Raw genomic sequence first — 21,432 nt, 5'->3', positions numbered from 1 at the left:
TAAAATTCACTTCTGGGAACCTCTGGACCAAATGGACAGGGAAATGCCTTACCTGTGGACTTTTGGTGACTCTCAGACTCAGCCCAAAGATGTTTGTCACTAGAGTGACAACTACTAGAAGTGTCCTGAGACCCTATTGAAACTGAAGCCTTTACTGGAACAGAGCCAGCTACCTTATGGACTGAGATTCCTATTATGTCCTTGTGTTGGGGGGTCTGGAGCTGGTGTATTAAATTAAGAATATGCAGATCATGAGCTGCCAAGCAGGGAGGCACAAGCCACCCACATGGGGTTGTCAGGTACCTCCCTCAGCATCTGAGCTCCCAATTTCAGGAAAATGAAAACCCAAAGGTTATTTTGATTGAAGGGACAGTTTCAGTACATTTGCATGAAGGAAGTCAGGTCACAAGATTTATTACTTACAGATCCCGGAAATGAGGCAGGATCGGGTTGGGGAGCACAGCAAACCAGGGGAAGGGTGGTGCTCCATCCCAGGTCAAGATCAAGCAGAAGGTACAGAGGGTAGCAAGCATCTTATAAGGTGGTTGGGGTGGAGGTCACTAACTTTTCACGAGCTCAACTCTAAGTGGTTATTTTATTTTATTTTATTTTTAAAGTTTATTTTTTTTTGAGAAAGAGAGAGAGAGAGAGAGAGAGAGAGAGAGAGAGAGAGAGAGAGAACAAATGGGGGAGGGGGAGAGAATGAGGAGACAGAGAATCCCAAGCAGGCTCCATACTGTCAGCACAGAGCCTGACATGGGGCTCAAACTCACCAACCATGAGATCATGACCTGAGCCGAAGTCAAGAGTTGGACACTTTAACCAACTGAGCCACCAGGCACCATCCCCCCGCAAAAGGCACCTTGTAAAATAACCATTTAGAGGTGTGCTGAGGTGGCTCAGTTGATTAAGCATCTGACTCTTCATTTCGGCTCAGGTCATGATTTCATGGTTCATGAGATCAAGCCCCAGCACAGAGCCTGCTTGAGAGTCTCTCTTTCCCTCTCTCTCTCCCTCTCTCTCTCCCTCTGCCCCTGCACCGCTCATTCTCTCTCTCAAAATAAATAAACTTGAAAAATAAAATGTGCCTTGGGAAAAGCAAAGTGGGAACTTGTGATGGGAGTCCTAAACTCTGGTCCTTATCTTGATGTCAACTCAGGGTGTGAGTAGGGTTGCTATACTATAAAATGCATAGGTAGCGACTCAGAATAGCTTTTTTTTCTCATCACAGCACTAGGCATGCTTGCATACATGCACCCACACATTTATTCACTGACATGATCATGCCTAGAAGTTACTCACACTGGTGGGTGTACTTATCCATTCACATGCACATGCTCACTCATTCACTCACTCAAACAAATATACTCAAATCAACATGGTTACACACGTGAAGTGCTTACATGTTCAATCACCCAAATAAGCTTATATACTCAGTTACTTATTTATTCATATGTGTCAATACTGATGCATTCTTGAATTTATGTGCACTCTTTAATTTATGTTCACAGACACATATTTCTTTAAAAACATAAACATGCTTAAAAATTCATTCACATACATAGACACTCACTTTTAATCACTTGTACATCTTCACATACCCAGTCATAGATGCATATCAATATACTAATTATAAAAACCTGGCTGCTGTTCATTCGTATACCTGTGCTCAAACACACAAACATAAATTTACTCAAGCACACGTAGGTAATACATATGCACATGCTCATGTTCAGTTACTAACAATAACATGCTAACAGTTTACTCAAGAATAGTGACATATTAACTCACACAGTCATACACACATATAATTTTATGCACTCTCTCACACAAGCATTCTCAGAATTCACTCCCATAAACATGATCACAAAATCACTCACATATCAGACTTATTTATACTTAGATGTACATATTCACACTTTAATTTATTTTAAAGTTTATTTTAGAGAGAGAGAGAGAGAGACAGAGCATGAGTGGGGAAGGCGCAGAGAGAGAGGGAGACAGAATCTGAAGCATGTTTCAGGCTGTGAGCTGTCAGCACAGAGCCCGACATGGGGCTCAAACTCACCAATGGTGAGATCATGACCTGAGCAGAAGTTGGATGCTTAACTGACTGAGCCACCCAGGTGTCCCCATATTCATGCTTTAACTTACACAAAATAACATGATTACAGAAGGAGCATGCTCATGTGTTCACTTTCACATGAACATGCTCATACTTAACAGATACTCACACAATCACTCACATAAATACACCTACATATTAACAAGCTTAGAGATGAACTCACATTCACTTACAACATGCTTACAAGTTTACTAACACATAGACACACTCACATCCATGTGCACACATCTTCATTTGCTCACATGGACATGCCCACAAATTCATTCTCACAAAGGACATGCTCATATATGCTCACATTCACACAATCGCATTTTCTCTCACACATGCATATAAACACTCACAAACAGGGACATACCCATACATTCAGTCACACACTTGGGCATCCTTAGCATGATCACACACACACATGATAGCACATTCAATCATACAAACACATTTACAGAATCATTTGCTTATAGAGACACTCTTACATGTGAACATTTACACAAATCACGTCTAGTCTAGTCATACAATCATATTTACATATTTTCATGTGCCAACATTCTCATGTTCACTCATGCACACACCTGTTCTCACCCATGAGCATGTCCACAATTTCACTAAAATTCATCCTCGTGCATAAACATGTTCACACATTCATTAACACAGACATGCTCAATTTTTGCACACATGTAGGCACACATACATAAACTACCACCATCATGCATATTCACAAATTCATTGTTATAGAAGACACACTTATATATCTAACACAAACACATTCCCTCACACACATTACCAAGCTCAAAAACAGGGCCATGCTCACACATTCACTGACTCAACCTCTGCATTCTCATAAGCTAATACATAGTCACATATACCCTATGTGCTCACCCTCACCCATTCACTTACTCAGGCACATTAACACACTCACAAACAGAAGTAGAAGTACATATTCAGTTATACCAGCACATCACACTTACCATAAACTCAAACATTCACTCACACTCAGATTCACTTACACACTCACATTAAATGTGCAATGCACTCATATGTTAACAGGGTCACAAAAACAAATGTGATAGTCACTCATTAACACAAATATACTAATACTTATGAACATGCTCACAAATTCCTTACACTTGCACATACCCAAACATTTGCTTCAACACTCAAATATGTTATATAACACACTATAAAACATGAAAAGGGTCACACATTAACTCTTACAAATGTACATGCTCATATATATGTATATGCTCACACACTCACTCATTATCGTGTTTTATAATTTACTCAAAGGAGCATACTGGCAAATTCCTCACACATGTAGGTACACTCATATACATTCATACCCACATGCTCACATATTCATTCATTCACACAAATATACTCCCACCTTCACTCACTCACATGAACATGTTCACAAATAAAAATGCAGATGTATCAGATACCTTCTCTCACACACTAATAAATGTACTCTATGCAAACATGCTCAAACATTTACCCAGTCACATGAGCATACCCACAAATTCACACACACAGGGACACAAAAATATAAACTCAGATGCTCCCAGTGGCACAGACCCTTACATATACACATTAATACTCTCATAACCAGGAATATGCTTATAGAGACACTCATACACAAACATACTCATATCCACCACAAAGCACAAACCTTCACTCACATAAGAAAATGCACTCACATGTGCTTATGTTCAGATGCTAACATTTCACTCATACAAATACACTCACATTAACTACTTTACAGCAATGAGTCTGATACACATTCGCTTGCTCACATACATATGCTAACATCTGAGCTTGTGGTCACAAATTCAGGCCTACACTTGAACGCACACAAACACATACCTCAGCACTCAAGTATCATGACACTAACCCACTCTCATATGTTCAAGTTTGTATATTTAATCTCTTATATATTCTTGCTTGTATATATACACACACTCACACATTCATTCACAGATATACTCATACCTCACTCCTTCAAATGAGCATTATCACACATTGACTCACACACCAAACATACTCAGAAGAATTCTGTACACACACTCACACATTCACTTACACAGGCAAATTATCATTGACATAAGGAGAAACATTCTCATATAGTCACTTGCACATGGATCTAGTCACGCTCAATAGGAAGCTCACAAATTCAAACACATAAATACACTTATATTCACTGACACATATACATGCCTTTACACAAGTATAGTCATATGTTCGTAACATCATACCCCAAATCCACTTACCTATTCACTACATACAAACATGCTAATGTGTGTATTTACACTCACAAATACACTCATACAAATGAGCACACACAAATACTCAATTAAACAAATTTATATACCATGGAACACTCTCCCCTGTGAATAGGTTCACACATACACTGTCACATTTATGCTCACATATATACAAATGCTCAACATTCAGTCATAAGAAAAGCTCACTAATTGGCTCACACAAACATAATAAACATTTCACTCACATACCTACGCACACTAAAACTTGGTTTGCAACCTCAGCAGTTCTCTGAGTGAAATTTGAAATTGGCACTGTACATGGAGGGCAAAGAAAGACCCAAAGAAAGAGGCAGACCACTCCAGATTGGTGGATGGCAATTTCAATAAGCAAGAGAACTTACATACAGGGCTTGTCTTGGGTGGCCACAGAGGAGTAGATCTCCACACCTGCCTGCCATAATCTTAAAAGTTTGTATGGAGGCCTTAATGGGGTTCAGTTACATATCTAGTCCAGATGGTCTCAACAACATATTACCCTCTAAAGGCTGTATCCTTGAAATGGCTCCTAGTGGGTAACATGGGCAGCATGTACATTCCAAGGACAGTGGGGGGATAAGTAGCCTCTGATTGCACAGGTCCAGCTTGTAGGTCAATGTGCTTTCATGTTTGATAATCTCCTTCAATACTCTGTCCTTCAAGACTGGCTCTTAGAATTTTATATGCCCCCTTCTTTTACATTGTGCCCTGAGTGGTCAGCAAGGGATTTTCTTAGTGTGGAGGTGGCTCATTTGGTGGCTACCTGGCTTCACTACAGGATGATGCCGCAACAATAATATAAGCACATACAAAAGACTGATTAAGATAATGATTCCCAATAAGTAATGGTTGTTCCCACCAAGAGTCCCATGATCCAAATCACTGATTTATCAAGTCCCCTAGGCTGGGGGTTGGATCACTCAAGGCATTCACTTGTGGCCTCATGTGATTCAATAAAGATGGGAAGTTAGCAGACTCATTGAGTATGAACATATAACATTTTGTTTGGGTAATGGTACATGTCTCTCCTTATGAGGCAGTAGTAATGTCTAAGGCCGTCCTAAGGAGCTAGAGGGGGGTAAATGCCTACATACCCAACAGTTGGATTGATTCCTTTGCTGGGCACATGAATGGACCCACTGCAGAAAGGTCTTTCCATCAGGGCCCATCCTGTGATTACAGGATACTGGAGCAGCAGAAGTCTAAGGTTGAAAAGACATATTTAGTAGGAACTTGTGTGGAAAGGTCTTCCCTTTCTTTAAGAATTACACGTGTGGACTGATCCTAAGATGTTAATGTGACCACAGCATTAGGAATTTTATCTGGTTGGATATACCATTCATGAGCACCATACATGTTGGCCATGGCCAGGGGAGGCAGAACTGTCAGGCATGAGGTAATGGACTAAGGGTGAAATACATCACACCAGGACCTCCACCTTTCCTCCGCTTTCAGTGGTGTGTGTTCCATTCCAGGTATAGTGTGTTCCAATAGGTCTGGCTTACAGCAAGACAGTAGGATCCCTGTGGAGATTGAATAGTTCCCTCTCACAGAGAGTTGCAAAATAAATCACCTATTTCAGTGGGATGTCTCATTGCAAATTCCAGTACGTAATGCCTTTCCTAAATGTGATGGATCTTGGTATTCTCAGCAGCATAGCATGTAGATCTGTGGTGAAAGTTGGAGCAATAGTTGTTTTCTGCATCTTGCATACCTTTACGGTACTGGGTGTCTTGGTAGGAGTCTTCATTCTGGCATATGGGGCAATCAGCCTTACTGGGTGATCATTCAAATGTATGAAGGCCTGGGATAGTACTTAGGTCTCCCAGTTAAGTGGTTTTATCTGTTAGTAATTTAATCTGCTGCTTATAATATTACATTTTTCCTTTCTGTCAACCCTGATGCTTGCAGGTTATAGGGGAGATGGAACCTCCATTCTGTGTCATGTTCTTTTGTCCAGTCTTGCACATCATGACTTTTGAAATGTGACTCCAATCATTGTCTATTCAATGAGGGTATTTATGTATGTTACTCACCTTTTCTAATTCTCTAATGGTGATAGTCTGATTTGCATGGCTGTAGGGGAGAGCTTGTGGTAGGCCAGATGAGGTGTCCACATAAACTAAGACATATTTAGGACCTTCACTCAGAGGAAAAGGGCCAATGTATTCAATTTGTCAATTGCTCACTGGTTAGGAACTTACTGAATGACCCCAGGCACCTTTGGCAGTTGCCTTGGGCATTGTTAAGAACACATAGGACATGCTGTTGCTGCATTAACCAAGTCACCATATTTGAAGGACAATCTAGCATTCCCTGGCATTATACCATCTCACTTGGGTACTATGGTGACCACTCTATGCACTCAATTTTTTGTGTCTACTGAAGGGTAGGTTACTAGAGTTCATACCCAGGCTAGCGTATTAGATTCCTGATTGTCAGGGGCTGTCAGCATCTTATGAGCTGGAACATGGGGAACAGTGAGGACTGCCTCAAGTTCTTGCAGGCAAATCCAAATGTCTTCCCACATATTCTGACCCTACAAGGGCTTATTATCATGTACCCCTTGGCTTCCCATTATTCATGCCATAGGGTTATTCACCATAGAACAGTCCCACTGTCAGAGTAAAGGGTTAACACCCAGGACTCATAAGAGATCACTAGTCAAACTGCTTTGAGTTCAGCTCACTGGCTGTGATTCATTCCTGTTTCCATCCAGATGGTGTCAGTGTTGGGCCGAATAGTGACTATAGTCTGTGAGGGTGGGTTGCCTTGACTTGAGACTAGACCTATCTGTATATCAGGTATCAATATAGGTACCTATATTGATAGGTATATATCTATATTGATACCTGATATCTGATTATCAGGTATCAATGGGAATTTTCCTCATTATGTCTCTGCAGACCTCAGGGGCTGCCACAGGAATGGAATGGAGGATTTACGTATTCTATAGGGCCTAGTAGCATTCATGTTTCTAGAGACAGTGGACTGGTGGACAGGGTGCTCCTCTGCTGCAAATAGGCATGCGACTTAGTCAGAGTAGGAGTTTGGGCCGTGGTAGAGGTAGGTTGATGGAACATATTCACAATCTACCCCTTGAAAGGAAGGGAGTTGCCTAACATAATATGCTGTTCACTAAAGCTGTTTGATCGTATCTGATTACGTGTACATTCTCAAATATGGTATTCCAGTCAAAGCCTTGTAATATAAACAATGTTTCTAAGTGTGTCCAGTTAGAAGAACAGATTCTTGTCCCAGACTATGAGTCTGGAGTTCACTCTTGTCCAGCAAGAGAGTAGATGCAGAATTGAAAATGAGAGAGACTAATGTCTGGGAAGAGATAAGAGCCCGGAACAGAGGTTTTGTCTATGTATTTAGTGAACACTCAAGATCTTACACATGTGGTGAACATGAAGAAAATCAGATAGTAATCATTAATTTGTGTGTGTAAGAAGCAAAGGGTCTGGGCGGAGGGGGGAGGGCAAGTGGAATTTGTGATCAAAGCATATTGGTGCCAGAGGGAAAGCATTTTCCTGCAGGTGATATAACAAGTTATTCATGATCCCATTATAATATCTCATTAATCAACCTTGGGAGCTTTATCCCTGTGGCACCGGCTTTCCTCCCTAAGTTTTCTTCTACTTAATGACTAACCTTGGGTGCTTTTGCCCTGTGGTGGCAGCTTTCTGCCCTAAGCTTAACCCATTTAAGTATAAGGAAGTCTTGAACCTATTTCCCCACAGATTCTTAGTGAACTTATGCAAATATATTGCCATGAAAGCGAGAATACTTACTAAGAGTTTCCAAATTCTAGAGGGAACAGGTAGGGAGAATAGATACATGTTTCATCTCTCATCACAAAGTTATATGTTAGCAAATTTTTGATAGCTTAAGAGCAAAAAAGTTTTTCTTAAATCTGGAAAAACAGAGGGGGCATAAGTCAGTCTGAGGGCAAAGTACAAGTGAGCGTGTGCACACGTGCACACACATATACACACACACACACTGCAGGTGGGATGTATGTGATATTTCTCAGGCACTCCTGGCTTCCCAAGAACAAAGGAAAGGAAAAATCATTAACGGATAGAGATCACAGTCATACAGGACATGGGTCTCCATCAGTTTACAAATATCTTAGTAAATTACAAGAAAAAGGCAATATTATCAATATCCTAATCTGCAGAAACCTGTAGACTCAGTTTCCTCAAGCCCCAACATCACCACTCCATGGAGACATGGGGAACAAAAGTAAGAAGGAAATGGCAGGTATAATTAAATTTCCTTACAACCTGCAGCCCATTGACAAATACTTGAGGCTGGCAGAGTAAAACATTTCTCTAGTAACTCCCTACTGTCTTAATGTTAATGCTTTGCTAGAGGGAAAAATAACCATAGCTTGACAATAGGTAGGCCCCCAGTGTCCTGCGAATCTACTTTAACATATGAAAATCTCTTTGAAAACTTCCCCTTGACTTTCCCTCCTCCAACTCCATAGTATATAACCAACCAGTCACTCTTCACAGCTCCAGTGCAGCACTTTCTGCCCATGAGTCCTGTCTTCATGCTTTAATAAAATCACCTTTTTACACCAAAGATGTCTTTAAGAATTCTTTCTTGGCCATCAGCTCCAATCCACCCCACCATCACCCCAAAACCTCATCAAAAGTACCAACAATGTTTCAGACAAAAAGTTGTAAAAATTATAATCTTTTTCATCAGTTCATTCAGTTCAAGTAATTCATTTTTTGTTTTTTAATTTTTAACACTTATTTATTTTTGAGAAATAGAGCATGAGTGGGGGAGGAGCAGAGAGAGAGAGGGACACACAGAATCTGAAGCACGCTCCAGGCTCTAGGCTGTCAGCACAGAGCCTGATGCGGGGTTTGAACACACAAACTGTGAGATCATGTCTTGAGCTGAAGTCGGACACTTAACCAACTGAGCCAGCCAGGCACCCCTCAAGTAATTCATTCTTGTTGCTCTTCTGTTAGCAGTTAAATGAATTCATGTTTTTCAAATAGAGTTCTATAAATTCTTGTTCAATTCAGTGGCATGATCTTAGTTACCACAAACCTGTACTTGCCGGTCTTTTCCACGAATCTAGTCTCTTTGAAGATGAAGCACTTTTGCAGGACTGCTTTTGCAAAACCATCAGAGTAAAACAATTGTATGTAAATTGACGAAGTTTTGGGGTGATGGTGGGGTGGTTTGGAGCTGATGGCCAAAAATAATTCTTGAACACATCTTTGGTGGAAAAAAGTGATTTTATTAAAGCACGGGGACAGGACCCATGGGCAGAAAGAGCTGCACTGGGGTTGTGAAGAGTGACTGGTTACATTCTATGGGGCTGGGGGAAGGTAAAGTCAAAAGGGAAGTTTCCAAAGAGATTTTCATATGCTAAAGACTCACAGATTACTGGAGGCCTAGCTATTGTCAAGCTAAGGTGGTTTATCCCTCTAGCAAAGCATTAAACCTTAAGACTGTAGGGAGTTACTGGAGAAATGTTCTACTCTGCCAGCCTCAAGTATTTGTCAATGGGCTGAAGGTTATAAGGAAATTTAATTTGATCTTTCATCTCCTTCTGCGTTTGTTTCCCACATCATTCTCCCCTGAACAATTTTGACCCTTAATCTCTAAGGTTGCTGAGGGTGGAAGGTCTTTTCTTCTGTAACTTCTTCCTCCTGAATAGGGGTACAGAAATATCCCTATCTATGGATCAACCTTGGACAGTTGGGATATTTATATAGGAATTTATATAGGCATTACAGCCTATATTGGCAAAGGCAGCCAATCCACAGTAGACAACATAGATGAACTTCCTTGAGTAGAAAGGATCATCTGTCAGCTAGAAGTTGTGGCAGTGAAGGAGTCTTGGCACCAAGCAGGGAGACACTGAAAAAGATAACAAAATAAAGTTAGTATTGTGAGAAAGAGGAGCCTAAAAAAAACCCTTTGGTAATTTTCCTCCAGTCTATTACTGTCATTTGAAGAGAAATTTGAGGTCTTCTACTGGTTCACAGAAATAAGAAGGCATGCTGGCTTGCAAAGTAGATTCCTGTGAGGAAGGTACAGGTTTAATTCTTGATATGTGAGTCCATGAGGAATGCCCTTCTTTAGTGCAGTGGGAATACATAACATGACTTGATACGAGCCCTTATATTTTGGAGTTAAATCCCCTGCTGTATTAGCTTCCCAGGCCAGAAACCAAGCCAAGTACTTGCTATCATACAGACATGTCTGCAATACCTATAGGTTTGGGCAAATTGCTCTTCACGAGGTCCCCAATATATCTTGAGGTTCCTGTACCTGCCAGGAAGTGACATTCTTTACTCACCTGGTAAGGCTGTTGGGAACTCTGTAAGCAAGGTATCAGGCCAATATTTCGAAGGGGCTTTATTGGCTCCATGTTTCATAAAGTCAACCTTAGTTCCTTAAAGCTGTATGATCATATCTGAGTCTAGGCGTGTCTCTCAAATATGACATTCCAGTCAAACCCTTGGTAAGATAACCAGTATTCCCAATGGTGTCCAGATTTCCAAGGAAAACAGATTCTTGTTGAACTTATGCCAATGAAAGAAAGAACACTCACTGAGAGTTTTTGAATTTCAGAGTGTTTAGGTAGAGAGAAAAGAGAAATGATTCAGTTTACAATTGAATGCTTTATGACATTTCTGTATATCATAGATATCTTAAAAGAAAGTTTCCTTAATCTGGAAGAGCAAATATTAGAGAACCAGCAATATTTCCAACAACAGTCACAAAAACTATAATCTACCTCAGTTCATTTAGTCCCATGTTCCTAATTCTTGTTCAATTTGAATGCAGCTTTTTATTCTGGAAATTCTTACCCATTTTAGTATTAATCTTAAAGATGTCAAATACCTGTATTTGTCCTAAAAGTCCTTTTTGTGAATCTTCTTGAAGATGAAACATGTTTTGTGAAAGAATAACAATTATAAATGACAAAATCTCAGAAATGGACACTGTTAAAAACCTGATAAGAGTTCGTTATGATGCAATTGACAAGGAAATTCAGTTATTTTTCTGACACATAATATCTCAATAATCAGAATATCAAGTGAGGACCTTATACTAAATCATGAAAACTTTTGGCATTGCATATATATTTGAGCGGTTATAGCATTTACCCATACAATACCACCTAAGGTTTACCATTATTTGACATTGCTTTCCAAGTAACTTAGCATATCAAATAAAAAGGCCTAATTGGTCAAAAAGATTTCATTTACCACTTAAATCCTGGGAAGTTTGCTAAACCTTAGAAATTTATAAAGCACATCCTAAATAGGATTACAGATCATTATAAATCTTATTTATTTAACCAAAATGGCAATAGGAGATTCCCGAGGCTTTTGGGGGTTATATTTAGGGTTATATAATTGTTAGCAAAACTTAGCTTCTTTAACATTGAGAAGTTTTAACTAAGTAATTAAAGAACTGAAAAGGAAAAAACATAAGCTTTGGTTTTCCCAGCAGACAAAAAGAGAAAAAAACCTTTGCATATTATTTTTTTTATCAAGAGCAGATCAACATTTCAAGAAAACTTTGTCTTTTGAACAGAGAGAAAAGCAGAATTTTAATCTTGTATCAGTGTACTTTTAAAATCCATTCATTGCAACTTTAGTCTATCCTGGCCACACATAAAATTCCTTTCCAAAGATTTCCCTTCATGAACCTTCTACAACTTTCTTTTGCATTCAGATTTTGTTCCAAGCCATTTCTCTCCAAACAACCAGTCTCATTTAGGACAAAATTACTTTCTTTTACCTGTAACAAAAATGTATTTCCATTCCTTATATCTTTCTTACACATCTCCTACTTTTTTACCTACAGAGTTGTTTTTCTTACTTTCACCAGTCATAACTACATTTAGCAGAATTTTAACTCTTAGAAACCTTAGTCTCCAGTGAAAACTTAGTAGTAACCAATTGTGAATTGTTACACCAGAATTCCTTAGATGACTAATTTATGAACTACTTAAGCACAAAGCATGTTTACCAACAGACCCAAATAGCCTTAGTTTCTATGCAATAAGAAGTCAAAAGCACAAACCTACATTCAGTAATCAATGCTTTAGCACTCCATTCTGTTTGGAAAAGATCTAGATGTCCCTTGAATTCAATCCCAATTATCATGCGAGCAAAACTAAAGTTTCAGGTTACCAAAGACTTTGAATCTTAACAATTACCTATCTTAACGATTACCCATGAAAACTTTGAGACAGAAAAAATTAACCATTAAATCATCCTTTTGCTAACAAATTCCAACAGAGATAACATGAGCTTATTTGACCTTTAGTAAAACTTGGTAGAATGAAAGTTTCATATTTAATGTTGATAACTCTAAAGACAGGTCCATCTTAATTAAACCAACAAACTTCAATTAGTTCAAACACTGAATATGTTTCACCTGCATCCACTTAAAAGTCAATCAATTTTTTCCATTGTCAGTTTTTACCTGGGACACCAGTGGGGGAATCTGAAATGGACAGTCCAAGGGGGTGCTCTTCCTCCTTGACATCAAGGGTGAGAAGAGGAGCCAATGGTGCCTGAGGCACTGAGGATGGTATGGGAACCAGTTATGTAGGCCACACCCAAGGTGGTGCAAAAACAGGAGAGGGAGGGGAAGGAAGAAGAGGTGAGATGCCTGCAGAAGGCAGAGAAGGAAGATTCCTGATTCTGAACCTTGTCAGCTCAGACAGAGGAGCAGACACCATGTTTTTCTTTTTTCCCATCAAAATGGAAATATGGAGTCCATGTCAGGCCAGAGAAGACAAAGAATTTCCCCAAAACCAAGGGAGATTCAGCACCTGCTTGGGAATATTCCTTAAATAAAGTCCCTGTCCTGAGGTAGACTTGGCCACAGTTGGTTCCAATTATCATAGCCATTAATCTGGGAAATGAATGAGGGGGAAGCCCTCACATCTATTAGGAGGATGGTACAGAGAGAAAGAGTCAGCATCCCCTTTGTCAGGAATGGCCTGTGTTTCCTGCAATAACCTGGGTTCTATTAGGAGGAGGCCTGTTTAGACAATTATCATCCAATATATCAGGAGGGAGTTTACTGGCCTGGTTACTGACCAAACACGTTCTGCAAGAGGCCCTTGGGTCCGGATCCCGATTTAGAGCTGTGAAGGCCTGGACCTTGGGTACCTCCGTCTGTTTGCCTTGTTTACTAAGGCCATGCAGTGTTATAGGAGATCAGTCCTTTTCTGCATTTTGCAATCCAAATGGTTTCCAGTGGGTTAAAAAGGCATTCCAAGGGAGAATCCTTGGGGACTGAAGAGAAGCTCCCATGTTCCTCCTAGAGAGAGTAGAGAAGGTCCATTACCACAAAAAATCCCCCCTGGCTCCCTCGGTTGGCATCCCACATGCAGGATATGTCAGAGGTTCCTAAGGTATCAAAGTGACCTGAGGCATCCCTCTAACGATGTCTCTGTGATCCCAGCCACCTGACTAAGAGCCCCTGAAGGAGGGCATCCTAGGCTACAAATGGGTGTCAGCATATGGACCTGAGTTTGCCTTGCTAAGAAGGCCATGAAGAACTGCTGTTTTTAACCCATGGAAAACACTGGAAAAGTTTTACAAGGGGGAATTACCCAATTTTGCAATTTTAGTTAGTAGAGGACATTGACAGAAAGCAGCACAGATAGAAATCCATCATGATCTAAGTGACATTCCAACACATATAGCCTTTATAGCCAACTTCCTAGGAAACGGTTCCTGGTTGGGTTTTAATTCAATAGGGTACTGGTTTCGGCTGGCTCCCAGTGGAGGTCTCCTGGCCAGAAATGGCTAAACCAGGGATGTGGAGGAGATCACATTAGACCAATGAGGAGGAAGCCACACATAAATGTCTTAAGATTGGCAACTGTCCTGGTGACTTAGGTGGCTGTCCCATGCCCATGACAGACAACTTTGTATAAGGACAGGAATAAAGAGAGGGCATAAAGTTTCTGGGTCTTATTGCCATTCCAGCCAGGCTACTAACTTCCACCCAAAAGGCAGGCTTTGTCCTCCCCATAGAGTTGCCACAGGTTAGAGGATTGCAGCCTGAGCAACACATGAAAGTGTTCCAGTAAGACCACACTTCTCAAAAAGCCCCTGAAATGAGAGTGAAGTAAGAAAAGAGAAACTACTCAGCAAGTTTGTACCAACTCAGAGTCCAGATGAAAAGACTCATCGCCCTTCATTCAGGTGCCAAATAATGAAGTTCTGGGGTGATGGTGGGGTGGTTTAGAGGTTATAGCCAGGAAAGAATTCTTGAACACATCTTTGGTGCAAAAAAGCGATTTTATTAAAGCATGGGGACAGGAGCCATGGACAGAAAGAGCTGCACTGGGGTTTGAAGAATGGCTTGTTTTATGTACCATGGGGCTGAGGGAGGTAAAGTCAAAAGGGAAGTTTCCAAAGAGATTTTCATATGCTAAAGACTCACAGATTACTGGAGGCCTAGCTATTGTCAAGCTAAGGTGGTTTATCCCTCTAGCAAAGCATTAAACCTTAAGACTGTAGGGAGTTACTGGAGAAATGTTCTACTCTGCCAGCCTCAAGTATTTGTCAATGGGCTGCAAGTTATGAGGAAATTTAATTTTACCTGCCATTTCCTTCTGCCTTTGTTTTCCCACATCATAAATGGCCAAATATTTAAAAGGGGCCATGGTTAAAGGTTTGATGAGAGTTCATTATAATGCAATTGGCAGGGGAATTTGATTATTTTTGTGATATAGATAAACATATGGACAGGCACAGAGACTCCATAACTTTTGTTTCACAACTTTAGCCATGAATCAGGTATAATACAAAACTTACCATTTTATGAATAAGAGCTGAATCTAAATTGTGTCTCTGGCAGAAGGAACAAGTTAAGGTTACCCACTTATGTGACTAGAGCTTTTTACCAATATTTGAGAAGATTTTAAGCTTTGTAGGGACACCCAAGTAGCTCAGTTGGTTAAGTGACCGACTTCGGCTCAGGTCATGATCACACTGTTTGTGGGTTCAAGCCCCGTGTTGGGCTCTCTGCTGACAGCTCAGAGCCTGGAGCTTGCTTTGGATTCTGTCTCTCCCTCTCTCTGCCCCTCCCCTGCTTGCACTCTGTCTCTCTCTCAAAAATAAATAAACATTAAAAAATTTAAAAAAAGATTTTAAGGTTTATATTTGCCCTTGAGTAATCTTATGGAGACTCTGGTCTAAATTTTGGGCAAGGGAGCTTCTTTAACAGCCTGGATTTTGAAAAGCCTCTTCCTCCCTTATTTTTCCTTCAGTCTCAGACAACTGTGGGCTGTGTTTTAGGCATTTTCTGGGATATTTACATTTCACATACATGGTAAAATTTACAACTTCAAAGATCAGAGAAAGAATGCAAGTTTTTCTCCTAGGAGTCTTGGGTATATTTTCTCTATTATTGAAAGTCTATTGTAATTACTGTTTAAAATTTTCCTTTGTTTTAGAGGTCACACAGCATAGGGTACTTTGTCCCTCATTGTCAATCACCACAACATTTTCCACTTGTTCTCTTCACCTTTCCAAAGATTCCACCTCTTGGCATCTCAATCAGGTTTTGTCACAAGTGCTGGGACCTTAATCCATGTTACTCTGCACCCTCCTAACTTTGTAAAACAGCATGCTGAAGTATTAAACTCATCTTACTCCCCCATCTTTTCTGCCAGCCCCAAAGCTAGCAGAGTCATGGACACCCACACGTTCTTCTCTAACCTCAGCTCTTCTTCTAACTTTATTTTAACAAATTTAAACATTTTTTAAATGTTTATTTATTTTTGGTAGGGAGAGACAGACAGAGACAGAGCGCAAGAAGGCAAGGGGCAGAGAGAGAGAGGGAGACACAGAATCTGAAGCAGGCTCCAGGCTCTGAGCTATCAGCACAGAGCCCAACATGGTGCCTCAACTCACAAATTGTGAGATCCTAACCTGAGCCAAAGTTGGACGCTTAACCGACTGAGCCACCCAGGCACCTCTGTTTTTCCAAATTTCTAACTTGAACTTTAGCCTTTAGTTGGGTATCAGTGGCCAGCTGAGCTTCCCACAGTAGAGGCCAGCTCACTGCTACAGCCATTTGTTTCCCTTGCTTTTGCCACATGCACTATGTGTAGTTCCTTCAACAAGTGCATTAGGCCAGCTGGTGTTTTCAGGACATCCCCATACACACACATTGTTCCTCTAACATACAAGCCACCCCCATCCATATACAGGTTGAAGGCCAACCCAGGATTTGTCTTGTGGATAGCTTTTCCCAAGACCCATTTCTTTGGTCTCCAGGCAGGGTCATCAATTTCTGGATTGTAAGCTTGGGAGTTCCTCTGGTGAAATTTGAAACTGGCTCCTGGATATGGAGGACAAGGAAAGATTAAAGAAAAAGGCAGACCACTCCAGATTGGTAGGTTGCAGATTTAATAATCAAGGAAACTTTTTGATGCTTGTCTTGGGTGGCTGCAAGAGGAGTAAATCTCTGCACTCATCCACCAGAATATTAAAAGTTTATGGGAGGCCTTAAATGGGCTTCAATCACATATCCAGTCTAAAATGGTCTCTACAACACATTACTCTTTCTAGGCTGCACCCTTGAAATGGCTCCTAGTGTGAGGACAGTGGGCAGCATGTAAATTCCAAGGACAGGGGAGGGAGTAAGGAACATCTGGTTGCCTGGGTCTAGTGTGTGGGTCAACCAGCAGTCACATCATATTGTGTTTTTCGTGTGATCCTGATAATACATAACTATTTTTGAATAAGGTAATTTGTGAGCATGTGTGTAAGTGAATGTTAGTGTTTTTAGATAACTGAGTGAATTGGTGAGATTCTTAGTGAGTGTGAGTGCATTCTTGTGCTAGTGAATATCAATTTGTTGCATTTGTGACAATGACGGTTTATGTGGGAGAGTGAATGTGGGAGTGTGTTTGTTATAAATGCAATGAGTGTGCGTGGAGTGTGAATGAATTTCTGTTTACATCCAAGTGTGTGAGTAAATGCATGATTATGCTTATGTGAGTGAGATATGAGCTATTTTGTGTGTGGATGTTTGAGCATCTGAATGTGAATATATGTTAATATATGTGTGAGAATCTGTCAGTATATGCATTTGAATGAGTAGATTATAAGCATGCTAATATGAGTGAGAGAAATGTTTAAGTATGTGAATGTACTTGAACACTATACATTCATAAGAATGAATGTGTGAACTTAATTAGACATATGAGTGGGTGTTAGGATAACGACATTTGAGCATTGACATGTATGTTTCATGGTGGATTTTAGCATGTTTTGTGTGAGTATCCATGTGAGCATGTCCCTGATTTTCACAATGTTAATATGCATGTATAAGTGAATGTGTGAGTGGGAACATATGAGTATATGTATTTGAGTTCCTCACTTACTCACACGAACATGCTAACCTCCATGAACAACTATTGTTAAAATGTCTATACTACCCAAAAGAATCTAAACATTTAATGCAATCCCTATCAAGATACCAACAGCATTTTTCACAGAGCTAGAACAAATAGTCCTAAAATTTGTATGGAACACAGAAGACCCCTAATAGCTGAAGCAATGGCAATCTTGAAAAAGAAAGGCAAAGCTGGAGGCATCACAATTCCATACTTCAAGTTATATTACAAAACTGTAGTGATCAAGACAGTATGGTACCAGCACAAAAACAGACACATAGATCAATGGAACAGAATAGAAAACCAAGAAATGAACCCACAACTATGTGATCAACTAATCTTTGACAAAGCAGGAAAGAATATCCAATGGAAAAAAGAGTCTCTTCAACAAATGGTGTTGGGAAAACTGGACAAGCAACATGCTGAAGAATGAAACTGGACCACTTCCTTACACCATACAGAAAATAAATGCAAAATGGATGAAAGTCCTAAATGTGAGACAGAAACCATCAAAATCCTAGAGGAGAACAGAGGCAACAACCTCTTTGACATCAGCCATAGCAATTTCTTACTAGAATTGTCTCCAGAGACAAGGGAAACAAAAGCAAGAATGAACTATTGGGACTTCATCAAGATAATAAGCTTCTACACAGCAAAGGAAACAAAACTAAAAGACAAACTTTGGAATGGGAGAAGATATTTGCAAATGACATCTCTGATAAACGGTTAGTATCCAGAATATGTTAAGAACTTATCAAATTAAATGAGCAGAAGACATGAATAGACATTTTTCTAAAGAAGACATACAGATGGTTAATATATAGACTCATGAAAAGATGCTCAGCATCACTCATCATCAGTGAAATACAAATCAAAACTTCAATGAGATACCACCTCACACCTATCAGAATAGCTAAAATTAACATAGGAAACAACAGATGTTGGTGAGGATGTGGAAAAAGGGTAACCCTCTTACACTGCTGGTGGGAATGCAAACTTTTGCAGACACTCTGGAAAACAGTATGGAGGTTCCTCAAATGTTAAATAGAACTACCCAATGATTCAGCAATTGTACTACTTGGTATTTATCCTCATGATACAAAAATACTGATTTGAAGGGATACATGTACCCCACTGCTTATAGCAGCATTATCAACTATAGCCAAATCACGGGAACAGCCCAAATGTCCATTGACTGTTGAATGGATAAAGAAGATGTGTTTTATATATACAATGGAATATTACTCAGCCATAAAAAAGAATGAAATCCTGCTATTTACAATGACATGGATGGAGCTAGGGTGTATTCTAAACAAAATAAGTCAGAGAAAGACAAATACCATATGATTCCACTCATTTGAGGAATTTAAGAAACGAAACAGATGAACATAGGGGAAAAAAGAGAGAGGCAAACCATAAAATGGACTCTTACCTATAGGGAACAAACTGATGGTTACCAGAAGGGAGGTGGATGAGGGCGGGGTAAAATAAGTGATGGGGATTAAGGAGTGGACTTGTCATGATGAACACTGGTGTTGTATGTAAGTGATTAATTATTATATTCTATACCTGAAACTAATATTACACTGTAAGTTAACTGGAAATTAAATAAAAACTTGAAACTATAAAAGAAAAAAGAAAATAAATTGGTCACACTATCACACATATACACAAATTTGTGTACAAATTTCTTCACACACATAGGTACATTTATACTCACACCCACATAGTTACACAATCAGTCACAACATGCTCATACATCATTCACCCAAACTTGCTCCCATATTCACTTATTCACCCACATGAACTTGCTCACAAATTCACTCACGTATACTGGCACAACTACTTACACTCACACTTTCACACATAATCACTCACATGGGTATGCACAAAAATTCACGCACACAGACACATATTCCTCTTATGTGTACACTTACACCTAACCTCAAACACATTAACTCACAAAAGATATTCTCACATACTCAATCACAAATGAACATTCTCAGGTTCAGCATGTTCACTCATACACACAGATACACTCACATGACCATGCTCAGAAATTCACTTTTACAAATATACATTAACAAACTCAACAAGTGGGCATGCCTATACATCCACATACACAAGCATGCCAACATTTTCACACATGCTAACAAATTCAGTCATATATACTAAAATGCACATTCACTTAAACACAAACTCACATTTACACATTTTAATATGTGAAAAGGCTTATACTTTCAATCTCACATAGGCATCCTGATATATATACATACACATGGTCACACATTCACTCACTTACATGAGTGTGCTCACAAGTTTATTCACACAGACACACTAACATATACACATGCTTACACATTCACTCACAGATACAAATACTTAAATTAACCTGCGTACACACATCACAAACATGAAAATGCTTAAATATTCACGCACACACCTAAATATGCTTATATAAATGAAGCCATTCATATATTCACTCACATACATCAGTATATTGAGACATTCATTCACTCACATGAGCATACTCAATGTTAATCTGCTCACACATTCATTCACACAAACATTCTTAAAAATTCACTCACATACCAAGTCCTTCCCCACATATCATCATTTATCCATGCTTACACTTTCAGTTACACTTGCATATTAACAAGCTCACATATATAAACATGCTCACTATTTACCAGCACACATGTACAATGCTCACACATAAACATGCTCACAAATTCATGATTTTAAGTATAAGATTCTTGGATATGTATAGGAATTGCATTAACCTATGGTCACATTGGAGAAAACTGACATCCTTTACTGTGTGGATTCTTCCTCACAAACCTGTTTGTATGTCTCTCCATTTATTTAGATCTTCTTTGATTTCTTCCATAAGAATTTTGTAATTTTCAGCATGCAAACTGCTACATGTTTTCTTAAATTTTTACACAGATGTTGTCTAAATAAAATTTGCCTGGTCTTTGTCCCAGTTTCCTGGCCTAGAGCTTGTAAAAACCTTGGAATTTCTCAACTAATAAAAGTGTCTTTGTTTTTCATAAGCCCATTATATCACACCCGAGTTTATGTAATGAGATGATTCAGTATAGTAACTGACCACCCAAAAGACCCAACTGTGGAATTAGAGGGTTGGGGCTTTGAGTCATCCTGATCTTAATGTAGAGGAGGATCCTGGAAATTGAATTTAATCACGTGGCCAGTGATTCAACAATCATGTTTACATAATGAAACCCAGTAAAACCTTTGGACACTGAAGCTCAGAAGAGCTTCCTGATTGATGAATACATTGATTTGCTGAGATAGTGATACACTCTGATGCCATAAGGAAAGAGTACAGAAGCCCTGCATTTCCTCCCCAGCCTTGCCCTATGTGTCTCCTCATTTGGCTTGTCCTCCTGATTTTTACTGTATCCTTTGTAATAAAATTGAAATAATAAGTAAGATACTTTTGAGTTCTGTGGGCCATTCTGGCAAACTCTCAAACTTAAGGCTGTCATGGGAACCCCCACATGTGCAGCCAGTCAGAAGTGTGTGTGACATGGAACACCCAGAGTGTGTCTGGCATCTAAAGTGGGGGC

At 39.6% G+C, this 21,432-nt stretch overlaps 1 pseudogene; it reads left to right on the top strand.

Annotated features, from left to right (window-relative positions):
* Positions 1–434: 434 nt before the first annotated feature.
* LOC106985469 (mesoderm-specific transcript homolog protein-like) overlaps positions 435–21,432 on the top strand; it is a 63,995-nt pseudogene continuing 42,997 nt past the window's right edge.

This window comes from Acinonyx jubatus, chromosome X (assembly GCF_027475565.1).
Source record: "Acinonyx jubatus isolate Ajub_Pintada_27869175 chromosome X, VMU_Ajub_asm_v1.0, whole genome shotgun sequence".
Classification (NCBI taxonomy): Eukaryota; Metazoa; Chordata; class Mammalia; order Carnivora; family Felidae; genus Acinonyx; species Acinonyx jubatus.
The sequence above is the reverse complement of the archived record's forward strand: the minus strand, read 5'-3'. Positions and strand labels throughout refer to the sequence as shown.